Consider the following 24,806-nt stretch of genomic DNA (forward strand, 5'->3'; position numbering starts at 1 on the left):
CCAAGAACTCTACCGTTAACCCTGTATTCCGCATTCATATTTGTCCTTCCAAAATGGACAACCTCACACTTTTCAGGGTTAAACTCCATCTGCCACTTCCCAGCCCAGCTCTGCATCCTATCTATGTCTCTTTGCAGCCGACAACAGCCCTCCTTACTATCCACAACTCCACCAATCTTCGTATCGTCTGCAAATTTACTGACCCACCCTTCAACTCCCTCATCCAAGTCATTAATGAAAATCACAAACAGCAGAGGACCCAGAACTGATCCCTGCGGTACACCACTGGTAACTGGGATCCAGGCTGAATATTTGCCATCCACCACCACTCTCTGACTTCTATCGGTTAGCCAGTTCGTTATCCAACTGGCCAAATTTCCCACTATCCCATGCCTCCTTACTTTGTGCAGAAGCCTACCATGGGGAACTTTATCAAATGCCTTACTAAAATCCATGTACACTACATCCACTGCTTTACCTTCATCCACATGCTTGGTCACCTCCTCAAAGAATTCAATAAGATTTGTAAGGCAAGACCTACCCCTCACAAATCCGTGCTGACTATCCCTAATCAAGCAGTGTCTTTCCAGATGCTCAGAAATCCTATCCTTCAGTACCCTTTCCATTACTTTGCCTACCACCGAAGTAAGACTAACTGGCCTGTAATTCCCAGGGTTATCCCTAGTTCCTTTTTTGAACAGGGGCACGACATTCGCCACTCTCCAATCCCTTGGTACCACCCCTGTTGACAGTGAGGACGAAAAGATAATTGCCAACGGCTCTGCAATTTCATCTCTTGCTTCCCATAGAATCCTTGGATATATCCCGTCAGGCCCGGGGGACTTGTCTATCCTCAAGTTTTTCAAAATGCCCAACACATCTTCCTTCCTAACAAGTATTTCCTCGAGCTTACCAATCTGTTTCACACTGTCCTCTCCAACAATATCGCCCCTCTCATTTGTAAATACAGAAGAAAAGTACTCATTCAAGACCTCTCCTATCTCTTCAGACTCCATACACAATCTCCCGCTACTGTCCTTGATCGGACCTGCCCTCGCTCTAGTCATTCTCATATTTCTCACATATGTGTAAAAGGCCTTGGGGTTTTCCTTGATCCAACCCGCCAAAGATTGTTCATGCCCTCTCTTAGCTCTCCTAATCCCTTTCTTCAGTTCCCTCCTGGCTATCTTGCATCCCTCCAATGCCCTGTCTGAACCTTGTTTCCTCAGCCTTACATAAGTCACCTTTTTCCTCTTAACAAGACATTCAACCTCAGGGTAATATATTTCACCCTGGGAAAACAACATTACATTCATGTTTAGTACATTTTGTGGTAAAATCACTTTTTCATCAATGTAATTTGACCAGATGACCAACAAACCTAAGCATAATTTCAGAATTAATATATCTCCCTGATATGGGGGGGGGGGGGGGGGAAATGGGGGGATCCTTCTGGCGTAAAGGCCTGGTGACTACATTTTAATCTGTGGAAATAGAAATCCAGACTTTCAAATTGGGATTCACGATGAGGGGGATAATTGATTGAGGAAATCCCGCCGGCCTAAAAGCCGTTAGTTCCCTAGTGAGCGCGTGTGTTTCCCAGCCCTCGCAGCGCCGGGAAACACGTGGCTATTCAATGCTACTCGTTTTGAATAAGGGGCCGAAACGGAAAATGCGCGGCCGAGGCTGCACATAGTCCCATTTTTTACAACAGGGAGCTCTGCGTGCTGGAACTCCACGTTTTAGCGAGAAAATGGCGTCCCTATCTACGAGGCCCGCAAAAAAAAAGACCCGACCTCCTCCCAGCCTGAACGCAACATGGGAGGGTCACTCGGCCCCCCATTGCACCCACCCAATATCCACAGTGGGCAACCCCAGCCCAATCATGCATGCACAAAAAATGGCATCTTGGCAGTGTCAACCTGGCACCATGGTAGTGCTCCTGCCAGCTGGCAGTGCCACCTGGGTGCCTTGGCAGTACCATGGTGGCACTGCCATGGTGCCAGGCTAGCACTGCCAGGGTATCCAGGTCACACCCACAGGGCCCACCCTGCCCAAAGGGCATGCAGCTGGCGGCCTTTGATCCCCCTTGGAGACCCCCGCGAATGCCATTCCGTCCAGTTCCTGTTTGTGGGGACCAGGACCAAGAGCGTTCACCCGAAGTCCCCAAGGCAAAGGGATTGAATCCCAAAGCCTCAGGTACCTTGGAAACCTGCACATTAGAGTAAAGCTAGCTGCCTCGCCCTAATATGCAGATTTCCCAAAAGGTGATCCCGCCCATTGTGGGCTGGATTCCCCTTACACCAAATCTTGTGAGTCATTGCAAGCCTGGTGGATCCTGGGAGCAGGATCTACCGGCTTTCACCGGCCATATTGCGCTGCAGCGAGATGCTTTTTGGCGCAGCGTGGCCTGAAGTACGCGCCGATTGTGTTTAACTAAATGAATTGCCTGGGTGCAAATCACATGCAAAATTTTGTGTGTTCATTTAAAATTCTCATCCCTTATTTTGTCACATTAGACCCAGGCAAATCCTGTCCCAAACACCGAAATATGAAAATTCTTAGGCAGGAACACCTCTGGGAATTAATTCAGCAAAATGGGATTTTAATAGAGCAGTACTTTCCGTGTCGGAGTCCCTTAATATATTGGCGAGAGTATTGACTTGTTGGTCTGGATCATTTTCAATGGTTCCAAAAGCAGCTTTCACCACTCTCTGTGCATTCTTCGTAAGATCATCCAGTGCAATCTTCAGCAGCTTGTACGTCATAAGAAATGATGATCCTGCTCCAAAGAGGGAACCAACGACAGGGACGATGTCCAGGGCGAATTCAGCTGCTGAAATGGCCACAGCAATGCCACCCCACAGTAATCATGTAATTATTTCAGCAGTTATTTCACCCAGCAGGGGAGTTTTCCACACGGTTTTCAAATCTTCCACAGGCTTCACAGTCCTGTTTGCTAGTCTCTGAAGAGAGGCATCATCCAGACCCAGACATTTACAGAAATGTATTATTCCTCCAATCACTATCGCAATTTCACAAGCGATGGAGACTCCAGGAACTGGCACAGCTCCCACTACTCCAGAAAGTGCTGCCAACATCCAGATTTGTTTCTTTAGCTCTTTCCTTTTCTTCTCTACAATTTCCACGTTTAGGTTCAGAAGGGACAGGATGTATACACTTTTTTTTATATTTGGAAGGTCATTTTCAAGAGCTTCATTTAACAGATTAAAATCATACAAATTCAGATCAAAACTTGATATCAGGAAAACACGGGGAGATTGTATCCCTGCCTCTTGCAACTTGCTCTCACAGTCTTTCCTGATCTTTTCCAGTTCTTCTTCTTCATTAAATTCCCTTCTCATTGATTCAAGATCGTTACCAATTTTAGATCGAATGAAGTAGAAATTCTTCTTCAGCTTTTTGATCTCTTTGGCGAGTTTTACATAATTTTCTCTGAAGTGACTTTCTGAGATAATGATGAAGAAAATCATATTTTTTAAATTTCATTTTCATCAAGTATTTTTCCGCTGGGAAATTTGTTGTTCCAATTCCTGGCAAGTCCCAAAAACAAACATTCGACATACTGGGCTGTGGGTATGGGGTTGGCTCCATTGTTGTTTCTGTGGTTCCACTTCTAGCTGCTCCCTCATCATCGTTCTGAAGACCTCTCATCGCATTGATGAAAGTGGACTTCCCTGCTCTTGTTTCTCCTGTCAGTGCAATGTTAAGCTCTGTGTTGTCCAATTCATTTAATTTCTTCTGTATCAATGGTGTAATATTTTCCACCCCACCCGTTTCATAATCAGATTTCAGTTTGTTGAGTTCTTCCTGACTGAAGAATGAAGGGTTTGGAGACTGAGCTGGCAAATTGCTGAAAGAAAGCAGAATAATTTACATGATGTTGCACTCAACTATAGAATGTTAACTTTTATTTGCACACAGTGGCATCTGTGACCATCCAAGATGTGGAAGGCACACCCTTGAGGGATGAGCAGCCAATAAAAATTAGAGGATGTGTACTGCACTGTTATTTATTAAAAATAAATGGGATTTGATTCTGTCGCCCTGTTGTGTTTGGTGGGGTGGGAGGGTTGTAATTAGATACCACAGGTCAAGAAAAATTTGAATATCTGGCCTCAGTGGGACTTGGATTTGAATATCAGTGGAATGGAGCATGTAATCATAGAATCCCTACAGTGCAGAAGGAGGCCATTCAGCCCATCGAGTCTGCACTGACCCTCTGAAAGAGCACTTACCCAGGCCCACTCCCACGCCCCTTTCCCATAACACCTTGGACACTAAGAGGCAATTTAGCATGGCCACTCCACCTAACCTGCACATCTTAAGACCGTAGGAGGAAATTGGAGCACCTGGCAGAAACCCAAGCAGACACTGGGAGAATGTGCAGACTCCACAAGGTCAGAATTTAACCCATGTCTCTGGTGCTGTGAGAGAGCAGTGCTAACCACTGTGCTCCCGTGCCGCCTTCTTGGGATGTGCACTCTTAAGATCCCAGTTAATGCTATAACTGGAAGATCCCAGAATAGAACGCTGATTCAAAAGACCATGGGCGTGATCTACTGCCCGTGTTGTGCCTGGTAGGCGGTGTGCTAGTAGAGGCCGGGAGATCCCTCTTACCACGCCTTGTGAGATCTAATGCGATATCGCGAGACGTCAGTGTCTGAATCCTGCCCACTGTGGACAGGATCAGTATTTTGCAAATCTGTATATTAGAATAAGACAGCTAGTCGCACACTAATGTGCACTGTTGTGATTTACCGGAGGTGTTGGGATCTAACCTCAGAAACCTCGGGCATGCGTCATTCCATACTGGTCTCCACAAATGGGGACCACACAGAACGGCACTTGTGGGTATCGCCCGGGGGTTGGAGGATCCCAGGTGCTTGCCCTCTGGGCAGGGTGGCACTCTAACACTGCTGGTGCCACCTGGGCACCCTAGCACTGCCAGCCTGCCACCCTGGCAGTGCCATCTGGGTGTCATACTGGCATTTTTCCCGTAAGGGGGATTGGATGTGGGAATGTCCTGCCCATGTGAGGAGGGGTGTGGGTGGCCCGAGGACCAGCCCCTATAGGTGAGTTGGGCTTTGGGGGGATTTGGGGTCATGTCGGGGGTCGACGTCACAATCTCCTACTGCACTGAGGAATTCCAGTGAGTGGAGCTCCTCCGTGCACGAATGGGACAAAGTGAAGTATGGCCTCGGCGAGGCATTTCCTACTGAGATCCCAGATTGCAACAATGTTCATTTAGATAGTGTGATGTTTCTCGGCACTGCGAGCACCCAGGAAACACACGGCTAAACTGACTCGCTACGGGACTCTGTTCCAATTTGGTTACATTGCAGCCTGTAACTTTTACTTTGTTTAATAGAACATGGATGAACAGAGGCACAGGACCGTTAATTACTATTAACAGGAAAGAAACATTTTTTGAACATGAAAACACTGGATTATGATACAATATCTGATTACCCCCCCCTTAGTTTAACAAGTACACACAGATTTAATGATGAACATGGATTACAATGTATATTTTAAGCTACACTGGTCTCAGTAACACAACATCCTTTTAACCACACAAGATTGCTGTGGTCAAATACACTCTCTACTTTGAGCCTAAAGTGAATGATAAAGTGATTTATCCTCAGAATCCCTTGGGTGATTATCACTTGAGAGTTTCCAAACTCCACTCTCCAGAAAATATGTTTTAAAATCTTATTTCACAATCATGTTCTCCATTAGCAGTTTTCATTCTGAAATCTAGTCCAGGTTTTCCAAATAAGTCTTTTAAGCAAAGCTTATCTTCCACATTTAACAATGATACCTGTGTCTGGATTTTACCATTTCACCTTTGGGATTTCTAGATCTTGATTGTTGTACAAAATGCTCACAATTGTTTTAACTATTAATTTCCAGACTCTATTAAGATGGCAGCAAACTTTTGATTTCCCTCAGAAGTTTGCTTTCCCACTTTAAATCTGGTGACTGCAATTCAGAACACTTTGTTTACTTTTCTCTTGGATTCTCTTGAACAATATATTGGTCTTTATTCTCTTAAATTCAGTCTTCTTCAGACATTCTTTATGTCCCAATTCCCTGGTTATCTGGACTGTATCTGGTTCTGTGGAAGGCCAGCCTCTTTGCAGATCCCTACTCCTGTCAAGTATTTCTTCTGGCAGAGTTGAGATATGTGGTGTCTTTATTCAACTCCAAACAAATTTAGCTAATAACTAAATTCAAATGCTTTTCTACATTACAAGGCCCCCAGTTGCGAGGTAACCACTGCTGGTTTATTTACTCTTCATGCTGTAGTCCTCTCGAAGCACAATAGAAGCACAGTTGGAATTGAAACTTCAGTAAGGCCTTTGACAAGGTCCCTCATGGTAGACTGGTACAAAAGATGAAGTCGCACGGGATCAGGGGTGAGCTGGCAAGGTGGATACAGAACTGGCTAGGCCATAGAAGGCAGAGAGTAGCAATGGAAGGATGCTTTTCTAGTTGGAGGGCTGTGACTCGTGGTGTTCCGCAGGGATCAGTGCTGGGACCTTTGCTGTTTGTTGCATATATAAATTATTTGGAGGAAAATGTAACTGGTCTGATTAGTAAGTTTGCAGATGACCCAAAGGTTGGTGGAATTGCGGATAGCGATGAGGCCTGTCAGAGGATACAGCAGGATTTAGAGTATTTAGAGACTTGGGCGGAGAGATGGAAGTTGGAGTTTAATCCGGACAAATGTGAGGTAATGCATTTTGGAAGGTCTAATGCAGGTAGGGAATATTCAGTGAATGGTAGAACCCTCAAAAGTATTGAAAGTCAGTGAGATCTAGGTGTACAGGTCCACAGGTCACTGAAAGGGGCAACCCAGGTGGAGAAGGTAGTCAAGAAGGCATACGGCATTCTTGCCTTCATTGGCCGGTGCATTGAGTATAAGAATTGGCAAGTCATGTTGCAGCTGTAAAGAACCTTAGTTAGGCCACACTTGGAGTATAGTGTTCAATTCTGGTCACCACACTACCAGAAGGATGAGGAGGCTTTAGAGAGGGTGCAGAAGAGATTTACCAGAATGTTGCCTGGCATGGAGGGCATTAGCTATGAGGAGCAGTTGAATAAACTCGGTTTGTTCTCACTGGAACGACGGAGGTTGAGGGGCGACCTGATAGAGGTCTACAAAATTATGAGGGGCATAGACAGAATGGATAGTCAGAGGCTTTCCCCCAGGGTAGAGGGGTCAATTACTAGGGGGCATAGATTTAAGGTGCGAGGGGCAAGGTTTAGAGTAGATGTACGAGGCAAGTGTTTTACACAGAGGGTAGTGGGTGCCTGGAACTCGCTACCGGAGGAGGTGGTGGAAGCAGGGACGATAGTGACATTTAAGGGGCATCTTGACAAATACATGAATAGGATGGGAATAGAGGGATATGGACCCAGGAAGTGTAGAAGATTGTAGTTTAGTCGGGCAGCATGGTCGGCACGGGCTTGGAGGGCCGAAGGGCCTGTTCCTGTGCTGTACTTTTCTTTGTTCTTTGTTCTTTGTTTGTATCCCCGCAGTGCCAGGTGTACCACCATCTGGCAGATGTGTCACACTGTCTCTCTGCTCAGCTGGAGTCTTTGATGACATGCCCAGTCTGGCATCTCCTCGAAAGACAGGCGATGCGTTTCAATCCAGAGTTTCCTATAAAAAAGATCAGTCGATTCACTCACTCACAGGGGGCTAGCAGGGACCAAGAGTGATTTACGCAGCTTTAGCTGTGGATACGGGCAGCCGCCCTTCCGGTTTCGAGTCCGCGCATGCGCACGGTGGCAGCCTCCAGCAGCTGCGCCGAGCGCCATGGCGGACTCTGACCGTGGAGGCAGATGAAAAATGTAGGCGCCCTGATCGGCCGCGCGCCCAAAGGTATGACCACCCCAATCTGTCCCCCAGCCACCTATAAGGCTTCCCACCCCCCCCGGTGTCCAATCCCCCCGCCCCCCACCAGGGCGGCCGCGGACTAAGTCCGCAACTGCCCCGCAAGCTTCCCGACCGGCGATAGGTGGTTAGAACCACAATTTTGGCCCGTTGCTGCGGAGAAACCAGCCCCTTCTCTTTTTATTCTCCCAATATTAAAAACTTAAGGCGCAATTCTCTGGCTTCGTATGCACTCTCGCTTGAGAGCCAGGAAGCCGGTGAATAGCGGGTGGGGCCAAAAATGAGAACCACGCTGGGCACCAAACAGTTTGCGATTCAACCGGGATCCCGCCATACTATGGTGAGGCGCCAATAATCACCACATGAGCCTGATTTCCATACAATTAACGGCAGCCACCCCATATCCAATGGCCTCCCATGATTCAGCGGCCTCACCAGAAAGTAATTCCGCCAGAGCCGATTAGTGCTCCATTTAAAAATTGTGAACCAGCCGGAAAGACTGATGTGGGGAGCCCAGGGGGTGAGTACCCATCTTCGCCCACAGTCTGCAGGGGGTGAAAGTCGCGTAGGAGCTCTTTGGTTGCCTCGGACCAGGATTGCACGACCTTCTTAACCAGATTCTTTACATTTCAGCTTGTATGCCGGTGTTGAAATGACTGCAGGATATACACTGGAGTACTCTTTGATCAATCTTTATTGACTTGTGCACAAGAACAACTCAGTGGAACTCACTGCATTGTTCTGTCTGAGTCCAGCGAAGCAGAAACACCTATAGCTTTTTCAACCAATAGGTTTACAGTTGCAGCCTAATCCTTCATTTGCATGTCAACACACCAATAATATCACAGTTAAACTTTCATTTTATACCAATGGAGGACAGTAATTCTAGCCAATAGAAACTCCTTCATTTGCATACATATCTCCCCACCTGCACTTGGATGTTACTGTAGTTTATAGAAAGCACATTCTTGTTTTGGTTACCTCCATCATTCTGTCTCTGCAGACCCATGTCATTCATAGAACATAGAACATAGAAAAATACAGCACAGAACAGGCCCTTCGGCCCACGATGTTGTGCCGAACCTCTGTCCTAGATTCCCAGAAACAGTTTACTATGGATTCTGCACCGGGAAAAGGAGCACCGTCCTATGGTCCGATTTTCCAAAGTGCGGTCGGGGGATGGATCGGTAAGCGCCCTTGATGTTTGATGTAGCCGTGGTCAAGGATGTTGGGGCCCCTGGTGGGGCCGCTGATGTGTTGGTGGAATTTTTGCAGTACACTCTTGAGGTTGGCCTGGTTGAAGTCCCTGGCCACGATGAACAAGGCCTCCAGGTGTTCTGTTTCACTGTCATTTATAACTATGTAAAATTCATCAAGCGCTTCCTTCACTTCCACCTGGGGTGGGATGTAGACCGCCGTGATGATGGCAGAAGTGAACCCCCGTATGGGTGGCCCTTCACCGTCAGGTATTCCAGGTCTGGGGAGCAGTAGTTCACCAAGGCTGCCAGGTCCGAGCACCAGGAGGAGTGATGAGGAAGCAAACCCCTCCACCCTTCGCTGTGCCCGATGACGCCATGCGGTCCATCCGGTATATTGAGAGTCCGTAATGTTGTATTGCACAGTCCGTTGAGGCATGGGTGGGCCATGTCTCTGTGAAACAGAGTACACAGCAGTCACAGCAGGGGTGTCAATCAAGTGGGCTGCTTTGTCCTGGATTGTGTCAAACTTCTTGGCCGGGATTCTCCCCTACCCGGCGGGGCGGGGGGTCCTGGCGGGATGGAGTGGCGGGAACCACTCCGGTGTCGGGCCGCCCCAAAGGTGCTGATTTCTCTGCACCTTTAGGGGCCAAGCCCTCACCTTAAGGGGCTAGGCCCCGCGCCGGAGTGGTTGACACGCCGCCAGCCGGCGGAAAAGGCATTTGGCGCCACGCCAGCCGGGGCCGAAAGGACTTCGCCGGCCGGCAGAAGTCCACGCATGCGCGGGAGCATCAGCGGCTGCTGAGGTCATCCTCACGCAAGCGCAGGGTGGGGTGTCCCTTACACGTCGGCCATGGTGAAGGCTATGGCCGAGGCGGAGGGAAAAGAGTTCTCCCACGGCACAGGCCCCCCTGCGGATCGGTGGGCCCTGATCGTGGGCCAGGCCACCGTGGAGGCAACCCCCGGGGCCAGATCGCCCCACCTCCCTCCCCCCCTGGACCCCAGAGCCTGCCCGCACCGCCTAGTCCCGCCGGTAAGAGAGGTAGTTTGATTCTCGCTGGCGGGACTGGTATGACAGCAGCGAGACATTGGCCCATCGCGGGCCGGAGAATCGCCAGGGGGGGCCGCCGACCGGAGCGGCGCGCTACCCGCCCCCGCTGAATATCCGGTGCCGGAGAATTCGACAACCAGCGGGGGTGGGATTGATGCCAGCCCCTGGCGATTCTCCGACCTGGCGGGGGGGGTCAGAGAATCCCGCCCCTTGAGTGTTGTTGGAGCTGCACTCATTCAGGCAAGTGGAGAATATTCCATCACAATCCTGATTTTGCCTTGAACATGATGGACAGGTTTTGGGAGATGAATTACTTGCCACTCGATTCCAAGACTCTGGCCTACATGTCACAATATCCACTCATGTATATAATGAGATGCAGACAGGCAGTGATTGACACACAGGGTGACCAGTAAGCACACAACACAGTGTAGTCAATCACTAGACAGGATACTATCACTATAAAGCCAGAGGGCACTAGGTTTCCCGTGTTCTCGGGCCCCAGCCACTGAGACAATCAGAGTCCCCGATCTTGCAAGTGCAAACACCATGCGGTAGCTAGTAAGTCTGGTCAGGCTATTAAAAGGTCTCCAGTCAGTTCAGTATAGTGTCTACCCACAGCTGAATATGTAGATCAGTTCTATCGTTGAATAAAACAGTATTGGATCTTCTCCAGTCTTAGACATCTGTTTCCAGCTTCCCTGCATCGAGTTCAGTCCACATCGAACCAATCTGTCTAACACATCATGGTACTGGAGTGATACTGATCTTGACGGACTTACCTCGTGTGAATCAGCATTGACCAGCAAGCAGCCACCGGTGAAATGGAAAACATCCAGCCTCTTCCGCAGCTCCGCATCTCCGGCAACCTCGGCGCCAATTGGAAAATCTTCAGCAAAAGTTCATCTTGTACATCGAGGCCTCCGACCTCGAAGCAGCATCAGATGCCAGGAAGATCGCATTATTTCTCTCCACCGCGGGGGACCATGCTATCCACATCTACAATTCGCTTATGTTCGCTGATGGCGAAGACAAAACGAAATTCAAAACAGTCCTGCTGAAGTTTGACAGCCACTGCGACATTGAGGTGAATGAGAGCTTTGAACGGTACGTTTTCCAGCAGAGGCTTCAGGGTAAGGATGAACCTTTTCAGTCCTTCGTGACCCATCTCCGCATCCTAGTGCAGTCATGTAACTATGACTCGACGGCTCATTCCATGATCCGGGGATCAGATTGTTTTCGGGGTCCATTCCGACTCCCTTCGGCAGCAGCTCCTGAAAGTCAAACAGTTGACCCTCTCTATCGCTATTGAGACGTGCGTTGTCCATGAGCATGCTAAGAATCGTTACTCCCACATCAGGGCGGCAGAAACTGCAAAGCTGGCCTCCCACGAGGTGGAACGGTGCAGGCCATTGCACAAATGCAGGGCTTGAGCATTGAGGAGAGACGCCATTTCGCACGCTTTCCCCGGGTCCCTGTGCATGCATGCCATGACAGAGTGGACGACGAGGCCGACAACCCGACTGCGCAGGTGCGTACGTCGACCTACCGCACTGCGCAGGCACAATGGAGCATAGAACGCGCTGACGTCGGCGTCATGACATGTCCGAATTGTGGCTCCGCCCATTTAAAGTGGCAATGTCCGGCAAAAGGACGCCGGTGTCTACAGTGTGACAAGCTTGGCCACTACGCAGCCCTTTCAGATCTGCTCCACCGCTCAGCAGCCAGCGATCCCAGCTGCGGCGGAGAAGTGTCCGCTCAATACAACAAGGCATGCCAGATTTCGATCCCAACAGCCCAACAGACCCTGATACTGAGTGTCTCAAGTCACCTACCGGGTGGCCATCATAACTACACATGCGCTGCCTTCCACCACAATGGCGAAACGCCTCTCGATCCTCAGTGTGGATCCCGATGACGAGTGGTGTGCTGTCCTCACAGTTAACAAGGCTCACATCAAATTTAAACTGGACACCGGCGCATCAGCGAACCTCATCTCAAAATCCGACATCGACACCATCCGCGCCAGACCAAGCATTCTTCCACCGACCTGCCAATTCTTCCACCTTGGCTACAATGGCAATGCCATAGCTGCCAGTGAGTCCTGTCAACTAGGGTTATCCAACAAGGCGATCAAGGCAATACTTTGGTTTGAAATTGTCCGGCCTGACAGGGCGTCCCTGTTCGGTGCTCGAGCCTGCAAGCTCCTGAACCTCGTTCAGCGGGTCCACACCATGTCATCATCACCGGCGACGGCCTTGCCTGATGGAAACTTGCAAGCCGACATAGATGCCATTATTACGCAGTACCACAGTGTATTCGATGGAATGGGCACGCTCCCATACCGATATAAAATCCTGCCCAAGCCGAACGCCACCCCTGTAATTCATGCACCACGCCGGGTGCCGGCACCCCTCAAGGATCGTCTGAAGAAGCAATTACAGGACCTCCAAGACCAGGACACCATATCGAAGGTCACAGAGCCAACAAACTGGGTCAGCTCCATGGATTGCGTAAAGAAGCCGTCAGGGGAACTTCGCATTTGCATTGACCCGAAGGATCTAAACCGCAACATCATGCGGGAGCATTACCCGATACCAAAACGTGAAGAGTTGACCAGTGAGATGGCTCATGCCAAATTCTTTACTAAGCTGGATGCCTCCACAGGTTTTTGGCAAATACAGCTGGACGTGTCCAGTCACAAGCTGTGCACGTTCAACACCCTATTCGGTCGCTACTGCTACAACCGGATGCCTTTTGGGATCATATCTGCCTCCGAAGTATTTCACCGCATCATGTAGCAGACGATCGAGGGCATTGAGGGGGTGCAAGTATACGTTGACGACGTAATTATCTGGTCGACAATGCCCCAGGAACACATCGCTCGCCTCAAGAAGGTATTCCAGAGAATTCATGAACATGGTCTCCAGCTCAACAGGGCCAAGTGCTCATTTGGTCAATCGGATATTAAGTTCCTGGGTGACCACATCTCGCAGCAGGGCGTGCGGCCAGATGCCGACAAGGTCTCAGCGGTCAACGCCATGAAGACCCCGGAGGTCAAGAAGGCAGTCCTCCGCTTCCTCGGGATGGTCAACGTCCTCGGGAAATTAATTCCCAATATGGCATCCCACACCACGGCCCACCGCCATCTCGTCAAGAAGTCGACGGAATTCCAGTGGCATGAAGAGGAATGGCGTGAGCTGAAAGCAAAGCTTACCACAGCCCCGGTTCCAGCGTTCTTCGACCCAACCAAGATATCGACTGATGCAAGCCAGGATGGCATTGGGGCGGTGCTCCTTCAGCGGGATGACTCCGCGTCCTGGGCTCCAGTGGCGTATGCCTCCAGGGCCATGACGCCCACTGAGCAACGGTACGCTCAGATTGAGGAGGAGTGTCTGGCCTCCTAACAGGGATAGTCAAGTTTCACGACTACGTTTACGGCCTGCCAAAATTCATGGTAGAAATGGACCACAGGCCTCTAGTCCATATAATCCAAAAGGATTTAAATGACATGACACCTCGGTTACAGCAAATTCTTCTTAAGCTACATCGCTACGACTTCGAACTTGTATACACGCCAGGCAATAGACGTTCATAGAATTTACAGTGCAGAAGGAGGCCATTCGGCCCATCGAGTCTGCACCGGCTCTTGGAAAGAGCACCCTACCCAAGGTCAACACCTCCACCCTATCCCCATAACCCAGTAACCAAACCCAACACTAAGGCCAATTTTGGACACTAAGGGCAATTTATCATGGCCAATCCACCTAACCTGCACATCTTTGGACTGTGGGAGGAAACCGGAGCACCCGGAGGAAACCCACGCACACACGGGGAGGATGTGCAGACTCCGCACAGACAGAGACCCAAGGCGGAATCGAACCTGGGACCCTGGAGCTGTGAAGCAATTGTGCTATCCACAATGCTACCGTGCTGCCCCAATGCCCCGTGCAGCAAAGAGCTGATCGTTGCAGATGTCCTATCCAGGTCCATTATCACACCATGTGAATTAAGTGACTTCATCTGCCACATAGAAGTGCAAGGGCAGTTGTGTGCCGCCAACCTTCCGGCCTCTGACGAACGGGTGGTTCAAATTCGTGAGGAGATGGTCAAGGATCCACTGCTGCAGCGTGTGATACAGCACCTTACCAATGGCTGGCAGAAGGGACAATGTCCCCAGTTCTATAACGTAAAAGACGACCTGGCGGGTGTGGAGGGAATCCTTCTGAAACTCGACAGGATCATAATTCCGCAGAGCATGAGGGCTATGGTGCTGGGCCAACTCCATGAGGGTCACCTTGGGGTCGACAAATGCCGACGCAGAGCTCGGGAGGCGGTCTATTGGCCGTGCACCAGCCAGGACATTGCCGACACAGTCCTCAACTGCCCTACCTGTCAGAAGTTTCAACCAGCTCAACCCAACGAAACGCTGCAACAGCACAAGGTCGTGGTCTCTTCGTGGTCCAAAGTAGGTGTAGACCTTTTCCACGCCAAGGGGCGTGACTACGTACTCCTGGTCGACTCCTTCTCCAGTTACCCAGAAGTGATGAAGCTGTCCGACCTCACGTCGAAGGCGGTAATCAAAGCCTGCAAAGAAACGTTCGCCAGGCATGGGATTCCACTCACGGTAATGAGTGACAACGGTCCTTGCTTTTACAGCCAGGAATGGTCTGATTATGCACAGTCCAACAACTTCCGTCACCTAACCTCCAGTCCCCACTACCCGCATTAAAACGGGAAGGCCGAGAAAGGGGTCCATATTGTAAAGCGGTTGCTGTGCAAAGCTGCAGACTCAGGCTCCGGCTTCAACCTGGCGATGCTGGCATACAGGGCAACCCCACTGTCCACTGGGTTGTCTCCAGCGCAGATGCTCATCAATCGCACTCTGAGGACCACAGTTCCATCCATCCATGTTCCAGCCCTTGACCACCTCACGGTCTTACAGAAAATGCAGCAGTCACGGGCCCAACAGAAGGCCAAATGCGATGCTACTCGAGCTGGCTCCAACTGATCATGTTAGTGTCCAGTTGCCTGAGGGCGGCTGGTCAGCCACAGCTGTTGTGATCAAACAAGTGGCCCCAAGATCGTTCCTTGTCCGCATGGCTGACGGCACCGTGCAACGGCGCAACAGACGGGCACTGTGAAGAGTTCCATGCCCGCTACCTGACCGAAGTGCCCCGCCGCCCACGATGCTTCCTCCGGGCATACCCTGTCACGAGGCCACCGATCTCCCTGCAACCCTGCCGGCCCATGCGACCACCGCGATGGCAGCGATCCCGCCTACCCACGTGCAGGCGGCTCCTGATCCACCTCTGCGGCGATCAACAAGATTTTGTCGCCCACCACAAAGACTGAATCTGTAGACTGAACTTTTGCACATTTCGTGACTTCATCGATTTAACCTCTGTAAATATTGTTTCTTTTGCCATGTATCCGCACTAACTAACTTCCTATGCATATACGTTCATTGAGACACCTTTTGTATATAGTCAGGCATATATATATATATATATATATATATATATATATACGCACGCACACCTTAGTATTTATTTATCTAAAAGAAAAGGGGAGATGTCACAATATCCACTCATGTATATAATGAGATGCAGACAGGCAGTGATTGACACACAGGATGACCAGTAAGCACACAGCACAGTGCAGCCAATCACCAGGCAGGGCACTACCAGTATAAAGCCAGAGGGCACTAGGTTTCCTGCTCCCACGGGACCTAGCCACTGAGACAATCAGAATCCACGAGCTAGCAAGCACAAACACCATGCGGTAGCTAGTAAGTCTGGTCAGGCTACTAAAAGGTCTCCAGTCATGTGATGAACGGTTACTGTAACACTGTACCCTTGTCATCATGTAAGGTGATGTCCCCTTTAAGACCGGGCTTGGAACCCTGGGGGACTCCGCCTCCGGCTCCGCCCATCTGGGAGCTGTAGATAAGGGGCCGCCTTGTGTGCGGCGCCACTGTTCGCACACGTCTTCGCACCAGTCTAGTTCTTAGCTTATTAAAGCCTTCTTTCCCGTTTACACTCTAAGCGTCGTTATTGAGGGTACCACAATTTAATCAGCTAAACTACTTCAGGATGGACGCAGGCCTAAAACCAGAGAAATTGAACCTGGAAGCACGGACACTGGAGGCAAAGGAAATTTTTTAATACAGGCTCCGATGCTTCGAGGCTTACCTGGACTCCTCAGAGACTCCCATCCTGGGGTCACACAAGCTGCATCTACTCCACGCCCGGGTGAGTCACAGAATCTCCGCCACGCTCGAAAAGGCGACGACTTAAGAAGAGGAGGTCGAGCTACTCCGCAAGCGGTTCGTCAAACCCATCAACGAGGTTCACTCCAGGCATCTGCTCTCTACTTGCCGGCAGCGCTCGGGGGAATTGCCAGACGAATTTGTCGAAAAACTCACCGCGCTTGCCAGTGACTGTGACCACCAGGATGTGACAGGGGAAGTCCATATGAACCTGCACATCAGAGACGCTTTCGTGTCTGGCATCCGCCCGACCTACATCCGGCAGCGGCTGCTCGAAAACGGGGCAAAAGACCTCCAGGACACGCTAACGCTCGCCTCCTCGCTAGAGGTGGCCCGACATAATTTCTGTACGTACCTTGCGGACTCTGCGAGCCCCCCCCCCAGACTTCCCCAGACTCAGCCATGTTACAGGCCTGCACCACGCGGCGACCCACTCATCATGGGGGCACACCGTGCTACTTCTGCGGGCAGGGCCAGCATCCACGCCCATGCAGCCCAGCCTGCTCCGCGATTTGCAGCGACTGCGGGAAGAAGGGGCATTTTGCGAGGGTCTGCCTGGCCAGGTTTAGGGGCCAGAAGAACAAAGAACAGCCGGCTGAAAATCAGGCTCTCAGGCCCACTGGCCTCGCAATGCGCACCGACCCGACACGCCTCCTTCTGACGCATCATCAGCCTCATGCGAATCATGGGAGCGACCATCTTGTCGGCAGCCACCTTCTCGACCCGACACATGCAGCCGACGGCAGCGGCCATTTTACGAGTCCGACTCGGCTGAAGACTCGGACTACTCGCGAGTGGGAGCGATCACCCTCGACCAAACTCGGCCAAAACACCTGCAGAACTCTATGATGCAGGTCCAGGTCAACGGGTGCGACACTGCATGCCTCTTCGACTCCGGGAGCACGGAGAGCTTTATCCATCCTGAAACGGTAAGGCGCTGCTCCCTGCGCACCCATCCCGCGTCCAAACCATAGCCCTTGCATCCGGGTCCCACTCGGGACAAATCAAGGGATACTGTATCGCGGATCTCTCGATCCAGGGTGCCAAGTACACCCATTTCAAATTTTATATCCTTCCCCACCTCTGTGTCCCCCTGCTGCTCGGACTGGATTTCCAGTGCAGCCACCAAAGCCTGACAGTGACGTTCGGCGGACCCTTGCCCCACCTCACGGTGTGCTGCCTTGCGACACTGAAAGTCACACCCCCCTCGCTATTCGCTAACCTCACTCCCGACTGTAAGCCCGTCGCAGGAGCCAGCGGTACAGTGTCTAAGATATGACTTTTATCAAGTCAGAGGTCCAGCGTTTACTGGGAGAGGGGGTCATCGAGGCTAGCAACAGCCCTTGGAGAGCACAAGTGGTGGTAGTCCGGTCCGGGGATAAGAAACAGATGGTCGTGGATTATAGCCAGACCATAAACCAATTCACGCAGCTTGATGCGTACCCCATTCCTCCCATCGCAGAAATGGTCAAATGGATCGCCCAATACCAAGTATTTTCCACAGTTGACCTCAAATCCGCCTACCACCAGCTCCCCATCAGACCGAAAGACCGCCCCTATACTGCCTTCGAAGCAGCCGGCCGGCTCTTCCACTTCCTCAGGGTCCCATTCGGCATTACAAATGGGGTCTCCATCTTTCAAAGGGCGATGGATCAAATGGTGGACCAGTACGGTTTGCGGGCTACATACCCGTGCTTGGACAATGTCACCATCTGCGGCCATGACCAGCAGGACCATGTCGCAAACCTCGAAAAGTTCCTCCAGACCGCCCGAGCCCTTAACCTGACCTATAATGAGGAAAAATTTGTTTTCCACACAACCCGGCTCGCCATCCTCGGCTATGTCGTGGAAAACAGGGTTCTAGGTCCCGACCCCGACCGCTCCCGATCCCCCTAAAGGAACTTCCTCTCCCCTGCAGCCTCAAGGCCCTCAAACAGTGCTTGGGGCTCTTCTCCCACTACACCCAGTGGGTCCCCAAATATGTGGACAAAGCCCGCCCACTCATAAAGAACACCACATTTCCCCTCTCGGCTGAGGCTTGATTGGCCTTCAACCGCATCAAGGCCGATATCATCAAGGCCGTTATGCGCGCGGTGGACGAAACTATCGCCTTCCAGGTAGAGAGCGATGCATCAGACATCGCCCTGGCTGCTACCCTCACTCAGGCAGGCAGACCAGTAGCGTTCTTCTCCCTGACCCTCACCGCCTCCGAGGTTCGACACTCTGCAGTCGAGAAGGAGGCACAAGCCATTATGTAGGCTGTGCGGCACTGGAGGCACTACCTAGCCGGTAGGAGGTTCACCCTCGTCACCGACCAACGGTCGGTTGCCTATATGTTCGATAACACGCAACGGGGCAAAATAAAAAACAATAATATTTTGAGTGGAGGATCGAACACTCCACCTACACGTACGATATCAAGTATCGTCCAGGGGAGCTCAAGGAGACCCCAGATGCCCTGTCCCGCGGCACATGCGCCAACACACAGGACGACCGCCTGCAAGCCATCCACAATGACCTCTGCCACCCGGGGGTTACCCGGCTCATCCACTTTATCAAGTCCGCAACCTACCTTACTCAACCAAGGAGGTCAAGACCATGATCAGGGCCTGCCAGATCTGTGCGGAGTGCAAACCGCACATCTACCGGCCAGACAAGGTTTGGCTCGTGAAGGCCTCGGGGCCCTTTGAGCGACTGAGCATGACTTCAAGGGGCCCCTCCCATCCACCAATCGTAATGCCTATTTCCTCACTGTTATCGATGAGTTCTCCCGCTTCCCATTCAGCATCTTCACTCTGTTCGGTTTCCCCGCTTTCTCCACAGCGACCGGGGTACATTGTTCATGAGCGATGAACTGCGTCAGTATCTGCTCAGCAAAGGCATCGCCTCGAGCAGAATGACCAGTTATAACCCACGGGGAAACGGGCAGGTGGAGAGGGAGAACACGACAGTGTGGAAGGCTGTCCTTCTGGCCCTACGGTCGAGAAGTCACCCAACTACCCGCTGGCAGGAGGTCCTACCCGATGCCCGACACTCCATTAGGTCGCTCCTCTGCACGGCCACGAATGAGACCCCTCACAACCGGTTGTTTGTCTTCCCCAGGAAGGCTACCTCCGGGGTCTCGCTTCCACCTTGGCTGATGGCTCCGGGACCTGTTCTTCTCCGGAGGCACACGACCCCCTGGTCGAGAAGGTCCGATTACTCCACGCCAACCCCAGTTACGCCTACGTCGAGTACCCCGATGGCAGGCAAGATATGGTTTCCCTCCGGGATCTGGCACCCGCTGGATCTCCCACTACAGACGCCTCTTCGCGCATCGCTCCCCTGCAGGACCCGGCACCCCTACAACACACCCCCTCCCGGCCCCGTTCCCCGTTGGTGAGCATCTACCGCACACGCCCCCTAGCGCCCCCCCTTTACACACCCCACTGGTGCCGGCACCACTTCCCCCACCCCCGCCTATTCTCCCTGCGCCCCGTTCCCCTGCCCCGACCCGGACCAAAGCTCCAACCGCCGTGCTCTCGGACGTACCCTCAACCAAGACATCCGTGCCTGTCGCACCACCGCCCGAACTGAGGAGGTCGATGAGGACGATGCGGCCACCGAGTCGAATGGACTTATGATGGCACTTCACTCCCGCCGGACTCTTTTTTAAACAGGGGGTGAATGTGATAAATGGTTACTGTAACACTGTACCCTTGTCATCATGTAAGGTGATGTCCCCTTTAAGACCGGGCTTGGAACCCTGGAGGACCCCGCCTCCAGCTCCGCCCATCTGGGAGCTGCCTTGTGGGCAGCGCCGCTGTTAGACCACGTCTCGGCACCAGTCTAGGTCTTAGCTTATTAAAGCCTTCTTTACCGTTTACACTCTAAGCGTCGTTATTGAGGGTACCACAAGTCAGTTCAGTATAGTGTCAACCCACAGCTGAATATGTGTATCAGTTGAATAAAACAGTGTTGGATCTTCTTCACTGTTCGACGTCTGTTTCTAGCTTCCCTCCATCGAGTGCAGTCCACATCGAAGCTACCTGCCTAACACAACACTACGTTTGGAACCACAGAAAATATATGACCAGTCTAGGTAAGTTTCTGATCAATAGTAACCCACCAGAATGTTGATAGAGGGGGATTCAGTGATGGTAATTCCATTGAATTTCAAGGGGTGAGGGTTAGATTCTCTATTATTGGAGTTGGTCATTGTTTCGCAGTTGTGTGGTGAAAATTTTATTTTGACTTGTCAGTCCGAACACGAAGGACAGTCACCTCACCTCTGTAAATCAGCTCTTTTGTCCATATTTGAACCAAGGCTGGGTGGTGCTGACAGAACCCAAACTGAATGTCAAGGAGGAGGTTATTGCTAAATAGCAGACTGATGGGGCAGTAATTGGCCAGCTTGCTTTTGTTCTGGTTTTTCAGTCCAGGCCATACATGGGCAATTTTCAACATTGCTGGGTAAATTCGAGTGTTGTAGCTGTTTTGGGATGGCTTAGCCCTGAGGGGAGAGGCAAGTTTTTAAGCACAAGTCTTCACTACTATTGCAGAAATATTGTCAGGTCCCCTTTTGACTATCCAGGGCTTTCAGCAGTTTCTTGATATCATGTGGAGTTAGACACATTGGCTGCAGACTGGCAATTGTGGTGCTGGGGACCTCTGCAAGCGACCTAGAACATAGAACATAGAACATAGAAAATAAAGCACAGAACAGGCCCTTCAGCCCACGATGTTGTGCCGAACCTTTGTCCTAGATTAATCATAGATTATCATTGAATTTACAGTGCAGAAGGAGGCCATTCGGCCCCCTGAGTCTGCACCGGCTCTTGGAAAGAGCACCCCACAAAAACTCAACACCTCCACCCAAAACCAAGGGCAATTTTGGACACTAAGGGCAATTTATCAAGGCCAATCCACCTACCCTGCACATCTTTGGACTATGGGAGGAAACCGGAGCACCCGGAGGAAACCCACGCAGACACGGGGAGGACGTGCAGACTCCGCACAGACAGTGACCCAAGCCGGAATCGAACCTGGGACCCTGGAGCTGTGAAGCAATTGTGCTATCCACAATGCTACCGTGCTGCCCTTAAAAACAAATAAATCTACACTATATCATTTTACCGTAATCCATGTACCTATCCAATAGCTGCTTGAAGGTCCCTAATGTTTCCGATTCAACTACTTCCACAGGCAGTGCATTCCATGCCCCCACTACTCTCTGGGTAAAGAACCTACCTCTGATATCCCTCCTATATCTTCCACCTTTCACCTTAAATTTATGTCCCCTTGTAATGGTTTGTTCCACCCGGGGAAAAAGTCTCTGACTGTCTACTCTATCTATTCCCCTGATCATCTTATAAACCTCTATCAAGTCGCCCCTCATCCTTCTCCGCTCTAATGAGAAAAGGCCTAGCACCCTCAACCTTTCCTCGTAAGACCGACTCTCCATTCCAGGTAACATCCTGGTAAATCTTCTTTGCACCTTTTCCAAAGCTTCCACATCCTTCCTAAAATGAGGTGACCAGAACTGTACACAGTACTCCAAATGTGGCCTTACCAAAGTTTTGTACAGCTGCATCATCACCTCACTGCTCTTAAATTCAATCCCTCTGTTAATGAACGCGAGCACACCATAGGCCTTCTTCACAGCTCTATCCACTTGAGTGGCAACTTTCAAAGATGTATGAACATAGACCCCAAGATCTCTCTGCTCCTCCACATTGCCAAGAACTCTACCGTAAACCCTGTATTCCGCATTCATATTTGTCCTTCCAAAATGGACAACCTCACACTTTTCAGGGTTAAACTCCATCTGCCACTTCTCAGCCCAGCTCTGCATCCTATCTATGTCTCTTTGCAGCCGACAACAGCCCTCCTTACTACCCACAACTCCACCAATCTTCGTATTGTCTGCAAATTTACTGACCCACCCTTCAACTCCCTCATCCAAGTCATTAATGAAAATCACAAACAGCAGAGGACCCAGAACTGATCCCTGCGGTACGCCACTGGTAACTGGGATCCAGGCTGAATATTTGCCATCCACCACCACTCTCTGACTTCTATCGGTTAGCCAGTTCGTTATTCAACTGGCCAAATTTCCCACTATCCCATGCCTCCTTACTTTCTGCAGAAGCCTACCATGGGGAACCTTATCAAATGCTTTACTAAAATCCATGTACACTACATCCACTGCTTTACCTTCATCCACATGCTTGGTCACCTCCTCAAAGAATTCAATAAGATTTGTAAGGCAAGACCTACCCCTCACAAATCCGTGCTGACTATCCCTAATCAAGCAGTGTCTTTCCAGATGCTCAGAAATCCTATTCTTCAGTATCCTTTCCATTACTTTGCCTACCACCGACGTAAGACTAACTGGCCTGTAATTCCCAGGGTTATCCCTCGTCCCTTTTTTGAACAGGGGCACAACATTCGCCACTCTCCAATCCCCTGGTACAACCCCTGTTGAGAGTGAGGACGTAAAGATAATTGCCAACGGCTCTGCAATTTCATCTCTTGCTTCCCATAGAATCCTTGGATATATCCCGTCAGGCCCGGGGGACTTGTCTATCCTCAAGTTTTTCAAAATGCCCAACACATCTTCCTTCCTAACAAGTATTTCCTCGAGCTTACCAGTCTGTTTCACACTGTCCTCTCCAACAATATCGTCCCTCTCATTTGTAAATACAGAAGAAAAGTACTCGTTCAAGACCTCTCCTATCTCTTCAGACTCAATACACAATCTCCCGCTACTGTCCTTGATCGGACCTACCCTCGCTCTCGTCATTCTCATATTTCTCACATATGTGTAAAAGGCCTTGGGGTTTTCCTTGATCCTACCCGCCAAAGATTGTTCATGCCCTCTCTTAGCTCTCCTAATCCCTTTCTTCAGTTCCCTCCTGGCTATCTTGTATCCCTCCAATGCCCTGTCTGAACTTTGTTTCCTCAGCCTTCCATAAGTCTCCTTTTTCCTCTTAACAAGACAACTAGATGGATCGTCCACTCGGCACTTCTGGCTTTAAGTTGCAACAAATGCTTTAACCTTGTCTTTTGCACTGACATGTTGGTCTCCTCCATCATTAAGGATGGGGATATTTGTGGGGCCTCCTCCTCCAGTGAGTTGTTTAATTGTTCACCACCATTCACAGCTGGATGTGGCAGGACTGCAGAGCTTAGTTCTGATCCATTAGTTGTGGAATTTCTTAGCTTTTTAAGTTGCTGTTCATAATGTTTTGTTGTGGAGATGCCGGCGTTTGACCTTATAATGTTTTGTGCACAAGTAGTCCTGTGTTGTAACTTCACAGGTTGCCTCTTCATTTTTCAGTATGCCTGGTGTTGCTGCTGGCATGCCCTCCTGCACTCTTCATTGAACCAGGGTTGATATGTCTAGCCATGAGGTTACAGATTGTGGCTGACTACAATTTTGCTGCTGCCACAGAGCATCATGATTGTCCAGCCTTGAGATGCTGGATCTGTTCGAAGTCTATCCCATTTAGCACGGTGATAGTGCCACACAACACGATGGATGGGACTTTGTCTCCAAAAGACTGCGGTGCTCATTCCTACCAATACTGTCATGCACAGATGCATCTGTGACAGTAGACTAGTCAGGATGAAGTCACGTAGGTAACTTCACCGTCAGGTATTCCAGGTCCGAGTAGCAGTCTTCCTCTGGTTGGGTTGGTTCTCTCACTACCTTCCACTAACTCAGTCTAGCAGCTATGTTCTTTAGGACTCAGTCAGCTCGGTCAGTAGTGGAGCTACCAAGCCACTCGCTGATGGACATTGAAGTTCCCCACCCAGAGTACCCTGCACCCTTGCCAGCCTCAGTCCTTCCTCAAGACCATCTCAACATGGAGGATAACTGATTCATCAGTTGAGGGGGGGAGGGTGCATATTTGGGAATAAGCAGGAGGTTTCTTACCCATGATTGACCTGAAGGCCTGAGACATCATTGGATCTGGAGTGGATGTTGAGGACTCCGAGGACAACTCCCACCTGACTGCATACCATTGTGTCACCACGTCTCGTGAGCTTGCCTTGCCGGTGAGGCAGGATACTCTCGGGAATGATAATGGAAAATTGTCTGTGAGGTATGTTTCAATGAGTATAATTGTACAGGCTGTTGTTTGATGAGGTTGTGAGTCAGCTCTCCCAGATGATAATGAGGAGGACTTTGCAGGGTTAAAATGTGCTGTTATTGTTTTCCGTGCCTCAATCAATGCCAGCTGGCCTGTACGATTTCAATCCTTTTTGACATTTCTGTATTTTGATATAACTCACTAACCACATTGCTGGGGATCTGGTGTCAAATGTAGGCCAGACTAGGTAAGGTAAACAGTGAATAGGTTTAACACCAATTGA

General features: G+C 50.4%; 1 pseudogene; it reads right to left on the minus strand.

Moving 5' to 3' along the window:
* Positions 1 to 2,561: 2,561 nt before the first annotated feature.
* LOC140418099 (interferon-gamma-inducible GTPase 10-like) lies at positions 2,562 to 24,455 on the minus strand (annotated as a pseudogene).
* Between the last annotated feature and the right edge of the window lie 351 nt (positions 24,456 to 24,806).

Source organism: Scyliorhinus torazame, chromosome 5 (genome assembly GCF_047496885.1).
Source record: "Scyliorhinus torazame isolate Kashiwa2021f chromosome 5, sScyTor2.1, whole genome shotgun sequence".
NCBI lineage: Eukaryota > Metazoa > Chordata > Chondrichthyes > Carcharhiniformes > Scyliorhinidae > Scyliorhinus > Scyliorhinus torazame.